General features: G+C 36.4%; 1 protein-coding gene across 1 annotated transcript in view; it reads right to left on the bottom strand.

The window, feature by feature from the left end:
- NKAIN2 (sodium/potassium transporting ATPase interacting 2) overlaps positions 1–20,138 on the bottom strand; it is a 1,029,637-nt gene that overhangs the window by 423,206 nt on the left and 586,293 nt on the right. The window lies entirely within an intron of this gene.

Genomic DNA, 20,138 nt, shown 5'->3' with positions numbered 1-20,138 from the left:
CTGATTAGAAGAGGGAGCATAGAAGGGTTCTGAGATGCCACCTGTATTCCATTTCTTGACCTGCACAGTATTTACACAAGAATTTGCTTTGTTTCATGCACATTTTCACACTTCTATTTGAAGTGTGAAAGTGCTATACTATATATTAAAATAAAAATAATTTTACAATGTTTATAGGAATTTTAGAATCTTCTTTTTTAAAGAGAAAAAAGAAAGAAATAGGAATATTGATATAATGGAGACTTGGTGTACAGCAGACACCCAAATTAGGGAGTTTTCTCTCCTACCAGGATATTGAGTACTGCTGCCTAGGCCCAATTCACAGCATGCCAAGTATTTCTCTTTTCTTGTGACTATAGCAAGCCAAGTAACAGAACCTTACAAATTAAAAAAAATATATAGAGAGAATCCAGTTCCTTTTCCCAATTTTTTCCACCCTTACTGTGCATTTTGCTCAATATTTGGAGGAGTCACTGGTTCTATGAAAAACGTAGTTTTCTGCCAGTGAGCACTGAATTGCTGACACTTATCTCTCTCCATGGTTTTCAACTCTGGCTGCGTATTAAAATCAACTGGCAACTTAAGATTAAAAAAAAAATCCATAGCCTAAATCTAGCTCAGACTAATTAAATTAGGTTCTCTTGGGGTGTAGCCCAGGCATTTTTAAAGCTCCCCAGGAAATTCTAATGTGTGGCAGATTTGAGAACGCTGACCTGCCTGATGGCACCCTCAGAAGTATGCATAATTAAGTCGCGAATGTTTAACTTGCCTCAGTGTAGTCAATTAGGAAGAAAAATATAATGGCTCTGGTGAAGTCCAATTTCTCTCACATAGTCTCTAATTTATTTTTATCAAATAGGAGGAAGCATTCTTTTTCTAAAGCTCATGTAAAAAAATCCTTATTTTTCTTTTCTCTAAATGTTTATCATTCATTCATAGAAACAGTAAAAACATAAATAAATGAATTCACAGATCGTCGCCAGCAATTTTTGTATTACTGTGGCCCCAGGATGCTGTTTGTCTCCCCAGTGATCCCTTGTCTACCAGCATTTGTCAGGAAAAGTTTTTATAAAGTGGAAACCATTAATTGTAATCTAATACTTGGCCAAAGCCGGCTGTTCTTCCTTTAATTCTGTCCTCTGCCTCACTAAGGAATCTGTGTCTGTTGGTGGCACTTAAGCAGACAGATACTATGAGAGACACAACTTGCCAAAACTTACAATGTGTTTCTGGAATGTTCTGCTTGCCTGACTCACCTCCACCCAACTCAAACCCTTATGCTACTCCCTGAATACCTGTCATCTGTAGGTCACACGGGAATTTTCACCCATGGAAACTTGAATTTCACAAAAAGGTTCTATGAGTGGTAGAGCTTTCTCTGCAAACCCTACAAACTCTTATTTCTTAATGCACCGTGTAGATGTGGTGGGGCCCCTTGACCGTAGAGAAAGATAATCTAGTAAAGAAGATCCAAGAATCCAAATAATTGATCCTCAATTATTAGAAATCCCAAGTCTCCACTTTGGGATGAACCCAACCCATTCCAAAGTAGAGATCTGCTAAGCCTCACGAGTATCATAAACTTGAAAATAAGTACAACCTAAAATAAAAACACATTTTAAAAATAAAGTCCAGGCCAGGCATGGTGGCTCATGCTTGTAATCCCAGCACTTTGGGAGGCCAAGGCAGGTGGATCACTTGAGGTCAGGAGTTCAAGACCAGCCTGGCCAACATGGTGAAACCCTGTCTCTACTAAATACACAAAAATTAGTCAGTTGTGGGGTGCATGCCTGTAATCCCAGCTAGTCAGGTGACTGAGGCAAGAGAATCGCTTGAACCTGAGAGGCAGAGGTTGCAATAAGCCAATATCGTACCACTCCACTCCATTCTGGGCAAGAGAGCGAGACTCTGTCTCTAAATAAATAAATAAAATCAAGGCAAAAGAAATAATTACTGTTGACATTTTTCAGAAATTTGAAACAGGATGGGGATAATTTTCAAATACCTTCCTCCTCTGGAGTATATACTTAGTCTCAAACTTAAAAAGCTCATTGTATTTGTTTTTCTACTGTTTTTTTGTACTTAGTTTCTGATTAATCAACTAGTAGGCTTGATTATGTCTTTTCCATTCCATCCACTACCAATTGTAACACTCTTCTCACCTCAGGTTGATAATATTTCTCTTAAAACTGCACAACTTTAAATTGCCTCTGTAAGCTATTCTTCATACCACCTGTAGTTTTAATCATCATAATACACTTAAAATGTTCAAAACTTTTTCAGGCCTTCTCAAGCCCAAGAGTGAACTATAAACATATTAGATGTGAATATGAGCTTGTAATTTGGACCTCCATAGACTAATTCTAGCCTATTTTCCATCATACCTTTCATTGTCACCTCTGCAAAACCTCTGTTCCATCAACTTGTCTGATTTCTTCAACCTATCTTAGGATTTCCACTTCTGTGCCTTCAGTCAAATGGAATCTGGCCGTCATCTCAGCCCACTTAAATTCTACCTGTGAGGTGGTATTTTGTCCAAATGAGATTTGAGATTCTGTAATTTGGGCTCAGGAATTTTTTTTTTTTTTTTTTTTTTTTTTGAGATGGAGTCTTACTCAGTCGCCCAGGCTGGAGTGCAGTGGCGCGATCTCGGCTCACTGTAAGCTCCGCCTCCCAGGTTCACGCCATTCTCCTACCTCAGTCTCCCGAGTAGCTGGGACTACAGGCGTCTGCCACCACGCCCGGCTAATTGCTTTGTATTTTTAGTAGAGACAGGGTTTCACCATGTAAGACAGGATGGTCTCCATCTCCTGACCTCGTGATCCGCCTGCCTCGGCCTCCCAAAGTGCTGGGATTACAGGCGTGAGCCACCGCGCCTGGCCCCAGGTATCTTCATTTTAAATAAATTCCCCAGGAATTTTTAAGCACCGTAAACTCTAAGAACCTGGCTTCAGGTCCAGTTCAGGCCGTTCTTCTTCCAATGAAGCTAATATAATTTTAAAATAAAAATATAAAGAGCACTAAAATTCCCACTTGACCACTGAAAAACAGTTTTGACTTTCACAATTTGTTAATCTTTCTGAGCCAGGTTTTCTGGTTTGAAAGGGAGATAATAACACCTGACTCCCTGACATGCTTGTTATAAGGATAAGGACAAATTTTCATGAGAAAACAATTTGAAATGTATACAATTTAAAAAGGTTTTTTTTTAATTCTTCTTTTTCCACATTTCAACACCCACCCCAGTATTGCTTAACATATTGGTTGAAATTGTTGGGTTCAAAATCTGGCTTAATGCAAACTTGATTACAATAAAAAACAAACAAACAAACAAACAAACAAACAAAAAAACCTCTCTGTGACACAGTATCTCAATCAATAAAGCAGGGACAATCATTGTATCTATTTTTAAATGAAGTAAAACACTTAGCCCAATGGTAGGTACACAGTAAATGTACACACTTGTTAGCTATTATTTGGAGTAATTATATTATTGTTCTTAGACATCATCATTATTGGTAAGCACTGAATACGTTTGAATTGAATTCTACCATAATGTGTCCTAGAAAAAAGTAAATAATTATCAGAAATTACTGAAAAATTATAATTACATTTATTTATATTATTTAAATTACAATGCAATTTATACAAACTCTTAATTTCTTTGAGCAAAATTTCAAAGCAGGAACACTACACTATAAATGTTAAAACCATCATTATAAGTTTCTTTATTGTGTGTATTTAGAGTTAAATTTAGGGATATATAAAATAATTATATCAGAGATATGAATAAAAATCAAAGGCCCATATTTATTTTATCAGATCTATGGAAGTATCAACCAATACTGTTAATAATACAGTTAACTGTTCCTTTTCCAGATAAAAAAGTAAAATCATTCTCTAATGTCTTTTTGTATTTTCACCGCAACTTACAAAAATCATAAAGTTCTAATGTTCTCATGGCAATACTTCTCCATAAGAAAGACTAAATAATGCCTGTATTAAAGTTAAAAATAAATTTAAACAAATAGAATTCATCTTTTAAATGTAACTTTTCCATCACTGTGGGAGATGCCACTATCTTTGATGTACCAGAAGCAAGTTTTTTGTCATCTTTGATGCGTCATACACCTCCCATACTCCCACACATAATTCTAAATCAACAATATCTGTAATAATGTTACAGATATAGAAATATAGTTATTATAGTTGTACAGATATATACATAGTATGTAGTTATTTATATAGTATATAGATATATAGTATATAGTTATATATATAGTATATAGATATATAGTATATAGTTATATATATAGTATATAGATATATAGTTATTTATTCCTTTCCATCTCTACACATTCTTAATGATCGCTGGCCTGAATTGCTGAAATATACTCTCTATTAGCAACTTGGATTCTAGACCTTCTTCCCTTTAAGTGACGCAGAATGACATGACTGAAATCACATTTCTGACTCATTGTGTTTCATTAAAACTATTCCCCTTATATATCTCTACTAGTCAGCCAATGCCCTTCATCAAATCTAGGTAACAGACTTTTTCCAAACCTCTTTTTCTTCTTCTTCTTCTTCTTTTTTTTTCTTTTGCTATCAAATAGCAGGTCTTATTCATTATTCCTTTCTTTTTTTTGGTACCCATTTTATTGCATCAATTCCTTTCTCATTCCCAGCCACTCTCTTTGCTTGAAAAAATATTCTTCATATCTTGGTATTATCTTTCCCCCTTTCATAGTCTATTCTAATAGTAACAATTTATTATTAAATTATTACATATTATTAAATCTTGTGATGCCCATGGCATACCGTACCATGTATTGGGAGATACACATTGTTTCATTTTGAGTGGTAGAATATTTTTAACCTCATCTGTTTAATAAGATAAAGTCCTAGAGAACAAATCAGTGGTGCCTTCTCCCTGGACTGAGGGAGGGCACCTGGAGATATATATGTAAATGCGAAGTGCCATGGAAGTTATACTAGATTATAAGCTCCTGAGGGCAGAGGTTTTGTATGTTTTGTTCATTGATGTAGCCCCAGAGCCTAGAGGCTTAGCACACCGTAGTCACTCAGTAAGTATTTGTTGAACACAGTGAAAGAATAAATGGGCAAATACATCACCACAAGACTAAATGACACTTATTACTCAGAGACTGTGTATAGGACATATGACAATATTTTCAGCATGGAATGATACTATATCTATTTTCCTATGAAGCAATTTCAGCAACTATTTATTCAAATGCCTCCATACTAGACATATCCATTGCCATTCTATTTATGAAAGTAATTGAAGGAATAATCAAATGAAAAAAATCACTGATGTTACTTTACCTAAAAGTGAAATGGGGGTAATGATCTGAAGGGTTTAAGAGAGGAATTTAATATTACATTCCTGTAAGTCACATGCTGTTTCAGTTGTGACTGACATGTTTATCTTTCCAAGTCAGCCAGTATTAGAGACATGCATGAGTATCCAAATTTTATTAACCATTTCTTTTATCTCTTTTGGAAAACTAGAATGCAACATCGTGTGTTTACCACCAAATGAGATGAATTTATGGGTTTTAATGTTGTTAGTAACTTATTATAAGGATATCTATAATATCCGCTTGTAACCATAAATAAAGAATACACTATTTGCTAAATGAAATAACAGGAAAAATTTTCAGAATAAAAGATAAAAATGCAAAATCCAAAATATGACAGATGGAAGAATTTCACACAAGATTTCTGTCTTAAATCACCTATGACTTGGATGGAGTTTGGATGTTCATTCTGTGGGAACAGGAGAGTGTTGGCAAGCATATTGAGAACATCAGGAAAAAGGGGGCACCTTCAAATTTTAAGTATTAAAAATATTCATGAGAAGATTTATTTCAATTACTTTGTACCTATTTCATGTTTAATATTGTCTTTCTAATTACATACAGAGGAGGTATTATAAACCATCTTCAATGTTAGTTCACTTACAGGTCTTATTTTGGCTCTCTGGAAAGAGGTTAGAGAGAACTGACTGATGATGTTCAGGAAGTCCAATCCCATATTATCACTCTTTTTCCTGATGCCTTCAACGCATGGCCAAGAAAAGCTTTTCTGAGCAATGAAGCACAATCTTTTGGAGGTGTGATGGTTAACTATATGTTAATTTGAGTGGGCCGGGAGATCTTCAGACATTTGATCAAACACTATTCTGGGTGTTTCTGGATAAGATTAGCATTTGAATTCATAGACTGAGTAAAGCATATTTTGCTCTCTTATGTGGGTGAGCTTCATCTAAGCAATTGCAAACCTGAGTAGAACAAAAAGGCTGAATTTCTCCTTCTGACCGCTGACCTGGGACATTGTTTTTTTTTTTTCTTCTGCCATTTGGGTTTGGATTGAAACATTGGTTCTTCTTAGTCTTGAATCTGCAGACTGCAGATCTTGGGACTTCCATCCTCTATAATTACATGAGTCAATTTCTAACACTGTCTGTCTATCTGTCTGCCTGTCTGCCTGTCTGTCTATCTATCTATCTATCTATCTATCTATCTATCTATCTATCTACCTACCTACCTACCTATCTATCATCTATCTCATATTGATTCTGTTTTTTCTGGAAAACTCTGACTAATACAATGGCCACGCATTATTAGGAGGTCATGTTTTACTTTTTTCTTTTTGATCCTATAGTATTATGCTGTTAAAGGAAGCCGAGAAAAAGAGTGAAGACATTGAGAGAGGAAGTGTGCTTATAAAACTCCTTTAACAGAATTACAGAACTATAAAAGCTGGAGAGGACATAACCCAGACATTTTATAGATGATCTCATGGAGCCCAATTTTTTTCATATGATTTGCCCAAACTCATTTGTGCAGGGTAATGATCCATGAAAAACACAAATAAAATAAGGAAATCTATGCAGTAAATATATGACCTTAAAATATTAGACAATGTAAGTATTATACCCAGAACAGATGTCCAGATCTCTGGGACACTCTCAGGTGCTTAGGCCCTGAGTATACTAGGTAACATCATAGACTTTAAACTCAATATACCTGGGTTTCAACTCTTTCTTTGCTGCCTAGAAACTGTGTAACTTTAATCAACTGACTTTACCTATTTTGGTCTTCATTTCCTCACTTGTAAAAGGTGGGGAAATATTATCTATTTTTGAGGTGTGTAGTGAGAATTAAATGAAAGAGTTCACAGAATTCTAGTTGAGTGGCTTATAATGGGCATGCACATAAAACATGGTTCCTTTTGTGGTCATACAAGTATATTTATGCAGCCATTATGCATGCATGACTAACACTAGGTTCCAGGGTGGAACCGACAGTAGCTGCTTGCTGGGTATAAGGTGTCTGGAGTGAGGGGGTGAGATTTGGAGACTTGGCTTCTCACCATCTGTACCAGTACCTGGCATTTTATTATGATTCATTCTTTTAATTCTTTATTAGTAATAGAATGCTTTCTAACCATCACTCAGTATTTCAGCAATGCTCTATTATTTTTGTCTTAATTATATAAATGAACCTATAACTTTAGAGAGAAAAAGGGTTTGTCTATATCATAAAACTAGCAAACAGTATTGCCAGCATTAGCAACCAGGTCATCTGATTCCAATTCTTTCCACTACCCACATCCTTGCTAATGTACACATATTACTTAAGAGATGTTACATGAGAAATTTCCAAAAAAACATAAATAAATAAAACACATTCTATAAGTGACATGAAGAATTATTCTTATCTGTTTATAGTTGCATCTTATGTATTGGGCCATTGTGTAACAATGATGCTAATGAATATCTCTGTAGTATTTCATAGTTAAAAGTTAATTTCACACACTTTAACTTAAATGTAAGTCTTCTTTCTTGCTTACGTGAAAGACTCAGACTAAACCTGGATTTCCTTACTTTTAGCCCCAAAGAGTTTCCACTAAGCCACAGCTGTCTCCAACTACAACTTCTTGGGTTTACTTATATAATGACAATTTGACAAGAAACACAGTCCAAAAGAAAAGGGACATAGATCAAACTGTATTTATGTATTTATTTATTTTAAAGACAGAGTCTCACTCTGTCATCCAGGCTGGAGCGCAGGGGTACAATCACAGCTTACAGCAGCCTCAAAATCCTGGGCTCAAGGGTTCCTCCTCCCTCAGTCTCCTGAGTAGCTCAGCCTCCCAAGTAGCAAGCTTTCAAGAGAATGAGAAAATAAGAAAAAACGAGGAGCTTATTGTCCTAAGCAGGTGATTGATTGTAGACCAGAGACCTTATTTTACATGAGATAAGACCTCCAGCCTTTCACTGAATTATTTATAAAATTTATATTTCTGACATTTCTGTCAAATGCAGCAAATTTTAAATTGTTCTACCCTTCAAAAATCAATAGAAGGAAGAATTGTATTTTTTTCTATCATAAATACACTTTTTCTGTATGACTAGAGCAAAGCTATAAAATAACCAACTGCAGTAAGCATGCTTCAACAACTTTTTCAATGGCAACTGCTACAGTCTAGCATAGCCCTAAACTTTTCTTCAGCTCAGGGCAAATACACATACACACACACACACACACACACACACACACACACACACACACACACACACTTCTCACTACGACATCTGCTGGAAAAGAAAGTCCTCATCTGATATTTCTAGAGTTAATCTCTGCTTTGCTTATGATTTAAAAACCTAAGGGTTATTTCTAACTAATTCATTGTTCTCTGCTTGTAGCTAAGAAGTAATGGAGGAAATGGAAAACATCACAAAAGACATTTATTTGTTAATTCAGCAAATAGCTATTGAGTACTTACTATGTCCATAGCATGGTATTAGGTGCTGAATACTACAGTAAACCAATGAAATAGCGGCCTTACAAAGCTTACAGTTCGTGTGAACTACCATTTGAAGAATTCGGCTGCCCTGAATAAGATCTAATTATTTTAAAAACAATGAGAAATTAAAAAGATACCCAATAAATTTTCCAATTTTTAAAAGCAGTTTTGATTCAGGAAAAAAATATGTAATAGTGACATTAGAAAAGGAATGAAAAATAGCATTTATATAATAGATACATTGCCTTGAGTTCTGCCTATATAAAGAAGCATAGATATTCAATGAACGTGTTGTATCAGGTGAATTCATTGTTTGGCATCAAGGAACAAGACAAATTACTCTTTACCTGGAGATTCCAGTTTCATACAAACAACAAGAAGTGCTGAGTTGCTCAGCAGAGATTAGTAACCAATAGAATCCGTGAAGTCCACACTCTGACTTAGGTAGGGGGAAGGATAGCAGGGTATGGGACAGGGAAGTTGGAGAGTTCATAAGATCACAAGAAGTTCAAGTTTTGAGCTCCACCAAAAGCAATTTATAAATAGACTCAGTCTTTTCACATTATTTCCTGGTCTTTGAACATCCTCTGGGAATAGTGAGTTGAAACTGAGAACTCTGAATCTCAGAAGACAACTTGAAAAATTATATTTAACCTTAGACTCTGTTGTCACTGGGGGATTTTTACTTGATGGAGAGTTCTCTCTGTGTGTTCTGACTCTTTTGGATTTTAAGAGGCAAGGAAGCAGAAGTGATTTCAGAATGGATTCAGAGTCTATTGCTCTGTAGAGGTGTATGTTCCCAACTGTTAAAGGGCTCCTCATTCACTAAACAGATATTTATTGAGTAGCTACTCTGCGTCAGACCCTCGTGAACAAGACAGGCACAGCGCTGGACTTCGAAAGGTCCTATCATGTCAAATTGCCATTGACAGATTAAGAAAACAAAAAGGCAAGAGAACAGAGTGATTACAGATAGCTGCTAAGCCCTTTTGCCCACACATATAAACATCACTTCATCAGCTGACAGGTAAGTTTGTGGTTTGTGACAAGAATAATTTTTTTTTTTTTGACGGAGTCTTGGTCTGTCACCCAGTCTGGGCTGGAGTGCAGTGGTGTGATCTCAGCTCACTGCAAGCTCCACCTCCCAGGTTCATGACATTCTCCTGCCTCAGCCTCCCTAGTAGCTGGGACTACAGGCGCACGCCGCCACGCCCGGTACTTTTATTTATTTATTTATTTATTTATTTATTTATTTTTGTATTTTTAGTAGAGACAGGGTTTCACCATGTTAGCCAGGATGGTCTCGATCTCCTGACCTCATGATCCGCCCACCTCGGCCTCCCAAAGTGCTGGGATTACAGGTGTGAGCTACCGCGCCCGACCAACAAAAATAATTTTTACCACATCTTCCTTCACTGTAGACTTGTACTGACTTGGACCTTTACCTGATACTACTCAGTAAGTATTCATGTTTGGATCGTTTTATCCTGGATAGCAAGGCTTTAACCATTCAATGTGTATTTGTTAATCATCCACATCTGTGCACAGGTTATGGAAATATAGTTATTCATCTCACAGAAACCACGGCAAGAAAGCAAAAATTTCTTTCAAAGATATTGTATGACTTCCAAAGAATTTTCCCATAAAAAATGCCCGGAGCAGCACCAGAATTGTGAACTTTTAACATATTTTAGATGCTTCTCTTCTTTTCTTCTCTTTCCTAGTTCCTCATGGAACTTACAACGGCCTTGTGCTATATCCCCTGGCATTGCAGGGTGTACGGGAATAGATGCAGGACCAGCCTTGTCCCTTACTCTGTAGACTGAAATTCTGGATTTGCAGTTCCGGTGCTTTCTTCCACTCTCTCAGTTTCATAAACATGGCTCCTTCCACCAGTTCACAGATGGGTGCTGAGTTAGACAGAGAAACCTATCGTTATTTTCTGGGCAAGGTAAGAAGGGAAAGCCCCATAGGTAGATCTCATATGTTCATCTTCCTTGCAAATCACTGGGCTTTTCCTAATCTAATCTATTCTGTAGTCAATATTTCTTCAAGCTCTGTTCAGGTATCTCTAAACTTCAGATTGGTATAGAAAATAGGAATCAGGTTTTTTTCTGTACTAGAAATCTTCATCTGCAGATGGTATTTCTCCCTTTGGAAAAGACAGATGCCATAGTGTTCAGATAGCATATGAAACAATAAAAGCCAGTTTTCTACTGGTTAACATTATTAAGACAGAATAATGTTCTGATTCAGTAAACTTGTCTTCATAACTGATCTCGAGCTTGTTTGCTTCAGCCTGCCTAATTGCTAGAGTATTGAAATACTTCCAGAATGGTTAGTAAACAGCCATGTCCCAAGCTCCCTGAGTGCCGCTGTACCTCAAGTAAGAAGCATTTGTTAAAATCCCCTGCTTCAGTCTTAGGTGGAAATATACTAATGAAAAGTAACTCCTCACCCACCCGCCTTTGAGTTGTTCATAGGAGGAGAGCTTGAGAGCTTTGCTAGGAAAGGATAGAGAAAAAAATACTTTGCACTGGCGGCAAAGATGAAAGAACACTCTGCTTTTTCAGAGCTTTGGGATACCTATTAAGTCTACTGTATCTTGTCAGGCTGACTCTGCTAACATAACCTAAGCCTTCAAATATCTTCAGGATAAAAGATGGGGACTCACACATAGCTTTTTAATAGTCCAGGAATATCCATTTCCATGCCCTCTTCAAGAAGCAGAATCTACCTAAGAGTTTTTTACTCTGGGGTCAAAAGTGAGGTCATGGATAGGGAATGGAAATGGATGCATTGTTCAGCAATTAGTGTCATGTCTATTTTTTCCTTTTCTAACACACCAATAAATTATCTTTTATTTTCTTTTTTACAGTCACAGGTTACACACACACACACACAAACACACACACACAAATATGCACAGAGATGAGGAAGGGAGAGAGAGAGAGAGAACGATAGAAAGAAACAGGCTGAGGATCTAACAGTTTTGACCTTTTGGAAAAAAAAAATCATTTTGTATCTTACTCTTTCTTAACACTGACTTGTGAAGTAGTCTATTCCCTCAGGGCTTTATTAGGTTCCAAGAAATTAGGAAAAGAATTCTTGCTAACATTGCAATGTTCACTCCACTGAGATAACATATTTGCATTTGAATTAATTTATTCAGTAATATTTAGTAAACCCTCATCAAGTACCCAACATTATGCTTAACACAGGATAAACCAAATGATATCAAATACAAACCCAACCCAGTAGGGCATTATGAAATAACACCAGCATTGCTGAGGCAGAGTTTTTAAACTGCAGATGGGAGGAGCTACTTAATAGGAAGAAAGGAAGCCCTGTGGAAGACAGGGCAGTTAGAAAAAGTAGTGGGAGGTGGGTGAGAAAGCTTTATTTACAGTCAATTCTCAAGTCTCATTCCAATAATATTGTGTATAAAGTCACAGCAAACACTGAATTAGTGAATACTGAACCATTGCTCCTAGGGGAAATGCAGTGTTAGGTTCCTATAAGCCTCTGGTTACAACATTTAGGTGAATTCATCAATATATAATTTTGTATTATGTGTGATTCTGTTTAAAGACACCTTATTTAATACATATTATTTATTTATTAGCATTGATGTAAGAGGCAACAACACTATCATTCATGCTTCAATAAAGCTTATCTAACACATACATGGTTTCTGAAAGGCACATCACAGCCTTCTTGTACTTTGGAACAGTAGTCAGTACTTTAGCACTAGGCTTGGGGTCCATTTTAATCAGGTAAATCACTGACAAAAATAAGGATTAAAATGCAAAAATGTCACTAAATAGACTATACAAAGCATACTTTTTTACAATGTGAGAGCCAAAATAAGAAGGCAGAGCATCTCTTTGTTTAGCCTCAGCTAAGAACGTGTGCATTAAAAGGCTCAAACCTTTCTTTGCTTTGCATATGTCCACTAATGGTCATTAAATCACCATGAGTATTAATTTTGAGGTTATAGAAAATTTTTATTGAGTAGGAAAATTTGAAAATATAGAACCCACAAAGAGTGAAAATTGATTGCATTTATAAAAGGAAGTAGGAGGTCTGCATTATGAATAACCTGGAAGAAGGAGAGGAGTGCAGTAATTTTGGGGATATGAACAGGTAGATTACATTGTTATATCACTGTTTTTCAAAGTGGGGTGCATGGGCCAGCAGCATCAGCATTACCAGGCCTTACCCCAGACCACTTAAATCAAACACTCTGAGAAAGGACCCCAGAAACCTTTGTTTTAACAAGCTGTCCAGGTGATTGTGTTACAAAGAACCATCACTGTAGTGGTTGCTAGCCTGAGTAATACATAGGACATAATAGTGAATTTATTTATATTAATAAATAAATCTAACAGTGTCCTGATGGCCAAGTTAATGAAACTGGTCTTTATCCAATAGTAACAAGAGGGTGAGCATGTTTTTTTTTTGTTTGTTTGTTTTTGTTTTTTGTTTTTGTTTTTTTTTTTTGTAAAATTAATAATTCAGGTTTAAAAATGTGGAAGTAGTCTAGATCTAGGGTATTGAACCAGAGCAGAATCTCTGAACCTTGGAACTGTTGGCATTTTGGACTAGATAATTTTGTGTTATTAGGGCTCTTCTGTGCATTGGGGGATATTTAACAGCATTCCAGGTCTTTATTCACTAGATGATAGTAGCACCTTCTCCTCCTTGTAATAACCAAAAATGTCTCCAGAAATTACCAAATATCAACTGAGAGGCAAGATTGCCTCTGGTTGAGAACCATCCACACAGAACTGTGCTGTTTTCATTTGCTTTTAAAATTATTCATCTTAATTTAGCTAGTATTTCTTGACTACCAATTAGGTCTCAGACTGGGCCTGGAGTACAGATGCAGAGATATACAAGGCACAGAATATATTAACTTTTCTCTGAGGTCATAGCTTTTAGGAACCAACTAATTCATCTTTAAAAGGTGAAAAGTAGGTATTCTTATTCTGACTTGTATAGATTAAACAATCTATCTATAGATTTAGTTGCTAGCACTCTGGATTTGAAAAAAAATCCAATTTTGCAAACACAAAAGCTGTCCACAAACATTAGACTGGAATTTTGTTACTCATATGCTTTGGTTATCATGTGGTTCATTTTGTCATTTCAAGCTTCACCTAATGCTGTTGTTTGCTAGACATAAAATGATAGATAAGAGGATGACAGGTAATCAGCCAGGCATTGGCATACTATATCTTTGCCTTTGAGTCTGATGCTTTGTTTATATGACTAGGATCAGGAGCTAAATATTCTGAAGTAGTTCAGTTTGTGAATTTAGTTTCATGCAATGGGGCAAGGAGGTCCTTTCACACACTTTGCAAGAAGTACAGTGATTGAAAAAAAAAAAAAAAAGACATCTTTAATTAGGTCCAAACATTTTCTACAGAATAGAAGACTAAAGACCCATGATGTCACTGTGTGCTTATCATTTCTCTATTATCAAATCAAGTTTAAAAAGATATAAATGTATGTATGTATATGTATACATGTATGTGTATACTCATATATTTTGTACAAATTTTCAAAAAGTTCATGGAAAACATGTATTTTCAAATCACTATGCATGGATTTCAAAGTTGTTGAGCCAAAATAAACTCACATTAACTTAGGACATGTATGAAAAGGATCTACTTTGAGGTACTAAGAAGAATAAGAAATTAGTTTGAAAAGAGCCCTAATCAGAGCAAAAACTGAAGCAAGAACAAACATGAAACGTATGGTAAAGCATGGGTGGAAGAATTATAAAATCATTGATGTGTAACAAAAAGTTTACGGGGACAATGGCTCAAAGAAATCAACAGTTTACAAATAAATAACTTGTTTTGGGAAGGGATGAGATGATATTGAAGATGAAGCCTGCAGCAGCCAACCATCCAGGTAGATTTGTGAGAAGAGAATTTATCTTGTCCGTGCCCTAACTGAAGAGGATTGGCAATTAAGAGCACAAACAAAAGCCAACACCACAGACATCTCAATTGACTCAGCTTACACAATTCTGACTGAAAAATTAAAGCTGAGTCAATTTTCCATTCAGTGAATGCCAAAACCATTGCACCCAGATCAGCTGGAGACAAGAGCAGAGCTTTCAAAGGAAATTGTAAACAAGTTGAATGAAGATCCTGAAGTATTTCTTCAAACATTTGTAACAGGAGATGAACTTTAGCTTTAGCAGTATGATCCTGAAGACAAAGCACAATCAGAGCAATGGCTACCAAGAAGTGGAAGTGGTCCAGTCAAGCAACAGTGAACCAGTCAAGAGTAAATGTCATGGCAACAGTTTTATGGTATGCTCAAGCATTTTGTTTTTTTGCCTTCTGGAAAGCTATTGAATGATAACACCTGCTTATTATAAGAGTGTTTTGAGAAAGTTAGCCAAGTTTTATCAGAAAAACATCCAGGAAGGCATTAACAGCGAGTCCTTCTCTACCTCAACAGGTGCTCATTTCTTTCATCAAACAAGGCCAATTTTGCAAGATTTCCAATGGGAAATCATTAGGCATCCATCTTACAGTCCTGACTTGGCTCCTTCTGACTTCTTTCTGTTTTCTAATCTTAAAAAATCTTTAAAGGACACTCATTTTTCTTCAATTAATAATGTAAAAAAGACTGCATTGACATGGTTATATTCCCAGGACTCCCAGTTCTTTAGAGATGGACTAAATGGCTGATATCATTGCTTACAAAAGTGTCTTAAACTTGATGGAGATTATGTTGAGAAATAAAGTCTGTATTTTTTATTTTTATCTTTTTGTTCTATTTTTCATGAACTTTTTGAAGTAGCTACATATATATGAGTAGGTACATGTATCAGTGGAAGATTTTAGCAAGAACTCCATAAATATGTAGCATAAATATGAGAAACAGCATTTGAGGGAAGTCTTGATCTTGGCTACTCACAAGATAGCTATGTTCACCTATAGAACATAGAGATAGACGTGTTCACCTATAGATAAGGTGAACACATAATTTGTTGTCCAAAGACAGACCTTTTTTGGAATGAATTATAGTGGAAGAACAACTGAAGACCCAGACTGAACTGGGCAAACAAGGATTTATAAACATTGTGGATAAACAGGAATAAAAATTCAAATTTCCTGTTTTAAGAGACCCTGATTCAGTGAGTAGGGGCCAGATCCTGGTGATCTTTATGTTTACAAAGATCTAAAAAGATCTAGGGGTGGTTATAATCATGCATTGCTGAGGTGGAGATTGGCTGCATTAGTAGAGAGGGACATTAGAGGGGAGAAGCCTCCCAATAGGTCAATAAGCAGTCTCAAGGAATCAGGAGAGGCCTGCCAGTGGCTAAGAGACTCCTGCTTCACCTTTCACAGCTTTTCAAGGCACCTCGTCCATCTCCCTGACATGCCCAGTCCTGCTGATGGCATTGCCCTCCAACTGGCCTTTTAATGTCCAACAGAACTTTTTATACTTCATAGCTGGTAAAAATAAAATATATTCAGGTGTTGAGCCTTTTCTATTTGTGACACATGACTTAACTTGGCAAGAATTTTGGCACCATGATGCTATTTTCTGTAGCTATTTTCTCATTTGGAATCTATTCTTGCAATTTCAGGGATATTATTTAAATGGTCAGCAAAAGTGAAATTAATGAGTCGTGGCCATTCAGTAACATCAATGGCTTATAGTTAGAAAGCAAGTTAAAAGGAATTGACTGCATTAATTTAAAAAGTGAGTAAAAGAGCCAGGCAGAGTGGCTCAAGCCTTTAATCCCAGCACTTTAGGAGGCTGAGGCGGGTGGATCATTTGAGCCCAGGAGTTTGAGAGCAGCCTGGGCAACATGGCAAAACCCATTTCTATAAAAAAATACAAAAATTAGCTGGGTGTGTTTGCACATGTTTGTCATCCCTGCTATCCAGGAGGCTGAAGTGAGGAGGATCACTTGAGCCCAGGAGGTTGAGGTTGCGGTGAACCATAATCATGCCACTGCACTCCAGCCTAGGTGACAGAGAAAGACCCTGTCTCAGAAAAACAGAAAGTGTGCAAGACAGTCAAACTATTGTAAGAAATTTGTGTATCACAAGCAAATACAAGGTCTAAGTATTAGGCCTTGTTCATCTCAATAATTTTTGTAATAGGGACAATCCATTGGGCCTTGATATAGCACATCATTTAATTATTAAGGGGCATCAAATTATCAATATGGTCTCAAAAAATCCTACATCACCCCACTTATTCTTGGTGAAGATGATCTAGAGTAATCTTGTGCAATATTTCAATGTGTCTTTGATTCTGCTTGAATACTTCTCAACTCCTTGTTCATGTCAGCTTTTTTAGACTGCTGCAATACTCTACTAAATATATTCATTAACTCAGATAACATATTGACTGCCCATGCTATATCGGGTGATAAGAACAATAGTGAACAAGGTTACCAAGGTCATTACCAAGCTCACTGTTCTCATGAATCTTACTTTCCAGGTCTGGGGAGACAGATAATTAACTTATATAAACAAGGTAACTTCAGAGAGTGATAAGTACAATGAAGACAACTCTTTGGGATAGAAGTATTTCTATTATGTTCCTAGAGAATGACTAATACTGAAAATTAATGTTTATTGAATACTTACACTATATGAGCCCATAGCTAAGAATGGTACTCCTCTGATATCAATTCTTATTTGCATTAACAGTCTAATGCAGGTATAATTAATATTCTTATTTCCCTAATGGAGAGACTGAGAGTCAGAGAAATAGAGAAATGTAAGATCATTCAGGAAGAGCCACGATTTAAAGCCAAGCTAGCTGATGGTCCAAGCTTTTCCTAACAAGTCCAGGTATGGAAGACAGAGCAACAAAAACAAAGATTTAAAGCCAAGCTAACTGATGGTCCAAGCTTTTCCTAACAAGTCCAGGTATGGAAGACAGAGCAACAAAAACAAAGATGTAAAGCCAAGCTAGCTGATGGTCCAAGCTTTTCCTGACAATTCCAGGTATGGAAGACGGAGCAATGAAAACAAAGATGTAAAGCCAAGCTAGCTGATGGTCCAAGTTTTTCCTAACAAGTCCAGAAGCAATGAAAACAAAATAACAGAGATAAGTACATGATAGGTGCTAGTACAGAAGTGGAGAGAAAACTTTTCCTTGAGATTGGCATTGGAGTTGAGCATGTGGGTAAATGGAGTTTATCCAAGGGCAGTAAGAATGAAGGGGCACTCTGTCAGGTTGAGGGAACAGCACATGTGTGGCCATAAGAGCATGACCCCCAGATCCAATCCAGTGTGACGGAGTGTAGGTTCAAGGAGCTGTGGGAGGTGAGGGAAGAAAGAGATAGTTAGGCAGAGGTCAATTGTGGCAGGCCTTGTACCATGCTAGATGTTTGATTTTATTCTGTAGCTTACAGGAAGCCACTGAAGTGTTTCAGGCAAATAAGTGACCTTATACAATATGCCCTTTTAGAAAGAGCACCCTGTTGCCAGTGTCAAAAATGGATTGGAGAGGTCAAACTCTGGGAAGATGGTTTGGTAAAGTTTATCTGTGGGTCAGCCAAGAGTTGATAATTGATGTCAGCCAGCAACTGTGAAGATGGATATTATTTCTAGCAAAAACACTAGGGAGGTGAAATTAACATGGCTTGTTAAAGGAAAGGGTGCCTGGGGGAGAAATCCTAGTGTATTCTCCAGTTGCTGGTTTTAGAGACTGGGTGAATGGTGACACTATTGGAGGAACAACATAATTAAAGTGAAGCAGTACAGACAATTTGTTAACTGATATGCTTTAATTTCCTCATTTGAAAAGTGAGGAGGAAAATAGTATTTACCTCCTTGACTGTGGTAAGGACCAATAACTTGTCAAACACATAAGCCACTTTGGATGCTTCAGGAACATGCCAGAAAACTGACAGGTATCATGATGCCATGGGTAATGGATGTAATTTTGTTTCTCCTTCTCTTTGTCTCACAATAGTTAAGGGTATCAAACATTTGTGATTAAATTGTCACCACAAATAAACTGAACTTGGCAATATGAATTTAAACAAATCTGAAATGTGTAACAGAAAATAAATGTTAGTCCTCGCTGTGGGACAGTGCACTATATAGCATGTTTTATTCTCTTTAATAGACACTAGGGTACTGTTTTCTTCTGTTTACTTTGTATGTGGGATATAGTTGAGGATAGCGAAATCTCACAGCTCCACCAAACTTCCTTGCTTTTACATTGTCTGCCATTAGCTATGACAATCTGGCAGGTAATTAGATGATAGCAACTACCCCAATATTGTGTAGCTTGAGCAGACTGGAAAAAGGCCTATCATAGAATATCTTCAAGATCAATCTTGCAATCCAGGAACACATTATACAGAACTCTACCAGAATGGGTCTGGGCCCATCAGAGTTTTAGCTCGCATTTGTTTCAGTTTGGCTAGGTGCCTGACTGTTGCTGATTTCAGTTATAACGGATATAAAGAGAAAAGATGGAAAATGAATAAAATATAGATTGTTCATAAATTAATTTTTCTCTTCTTCTCCTCTCAGAGAGGATGTGTGCATCAAGGATATAAACAATATAAAATGCATTTTCCTCTTCCTACTCAGTAGTCTTTTAAATAATATATTGATTGGATATAGGATTACAGTAAAACATCTGTCTTACATGTTTTATATGAATGCAAAAAAAAAAAATGGGTAATTGCATTACCTCAATAATAAATCTAACAAAGAGAGAAAAAGAAATACTGTTCCTAAAAACCATCTAAAATCCCAGATACCTCTAAATCCAAATACACCATTTTGGTTGCACTGTTTACTATAGTAAATAGAGGGAACAATTTGTTTGATGTGACAGAAAACAAAGAGAAGATATTATTTTCATTGCCTTAGAGTTAGGCTTTAAGCACAAAATGTGTGCTTTCATTGTAAAGCATTGAGAAGCTTAGAATCAAATAATGCATTATGCACAAATACTCACGTTTTGCTTACAAGTAACATTTACAAATTGCCATTCCTGATCAGTGTTTAGTAGAAATTAAATTATTTTGTCATTAAAGAATACAGGAAACTTTCATTTTTAAAAGCTCTCAAAACCTTTCTTGAGATTAGATTATTTGGCTAATCTTTATTATTCAGTCTCCATGTACTGTCTTCTTAACTGTAGATGTGAAGATATTCAAGTCTGCAATTGAGTGCTACAGAGAAGTTCAATTAAATGTGTAGCTCACTTTTAGGTGTTGGAAAGCTATCCCAGGGGTTTGCATTAGTTACGTTATAGTTAAGCACTGTAACACATAGGCCTCAAAA

The sequence above is a fragment of the Macaca mulatta genome, chromosome 4 (assembly GCF_049350105.2).
Source record: "Macaca mulatta isolate MMU2019108-1 chromosome 4, T2T-MMU8v2.0, whole genome shotgun sequence".
Lineage (NCBI taxonomy): Eukaryota > Metazoa > Chordata > Mammalia > Primates > Cercopithecidae > Macaca > Macaca mulatta.
Note: the sequence above shows the minus strand (reverse complement) of the source record. Positions and strands in the feature narration are given on the sequence as shown.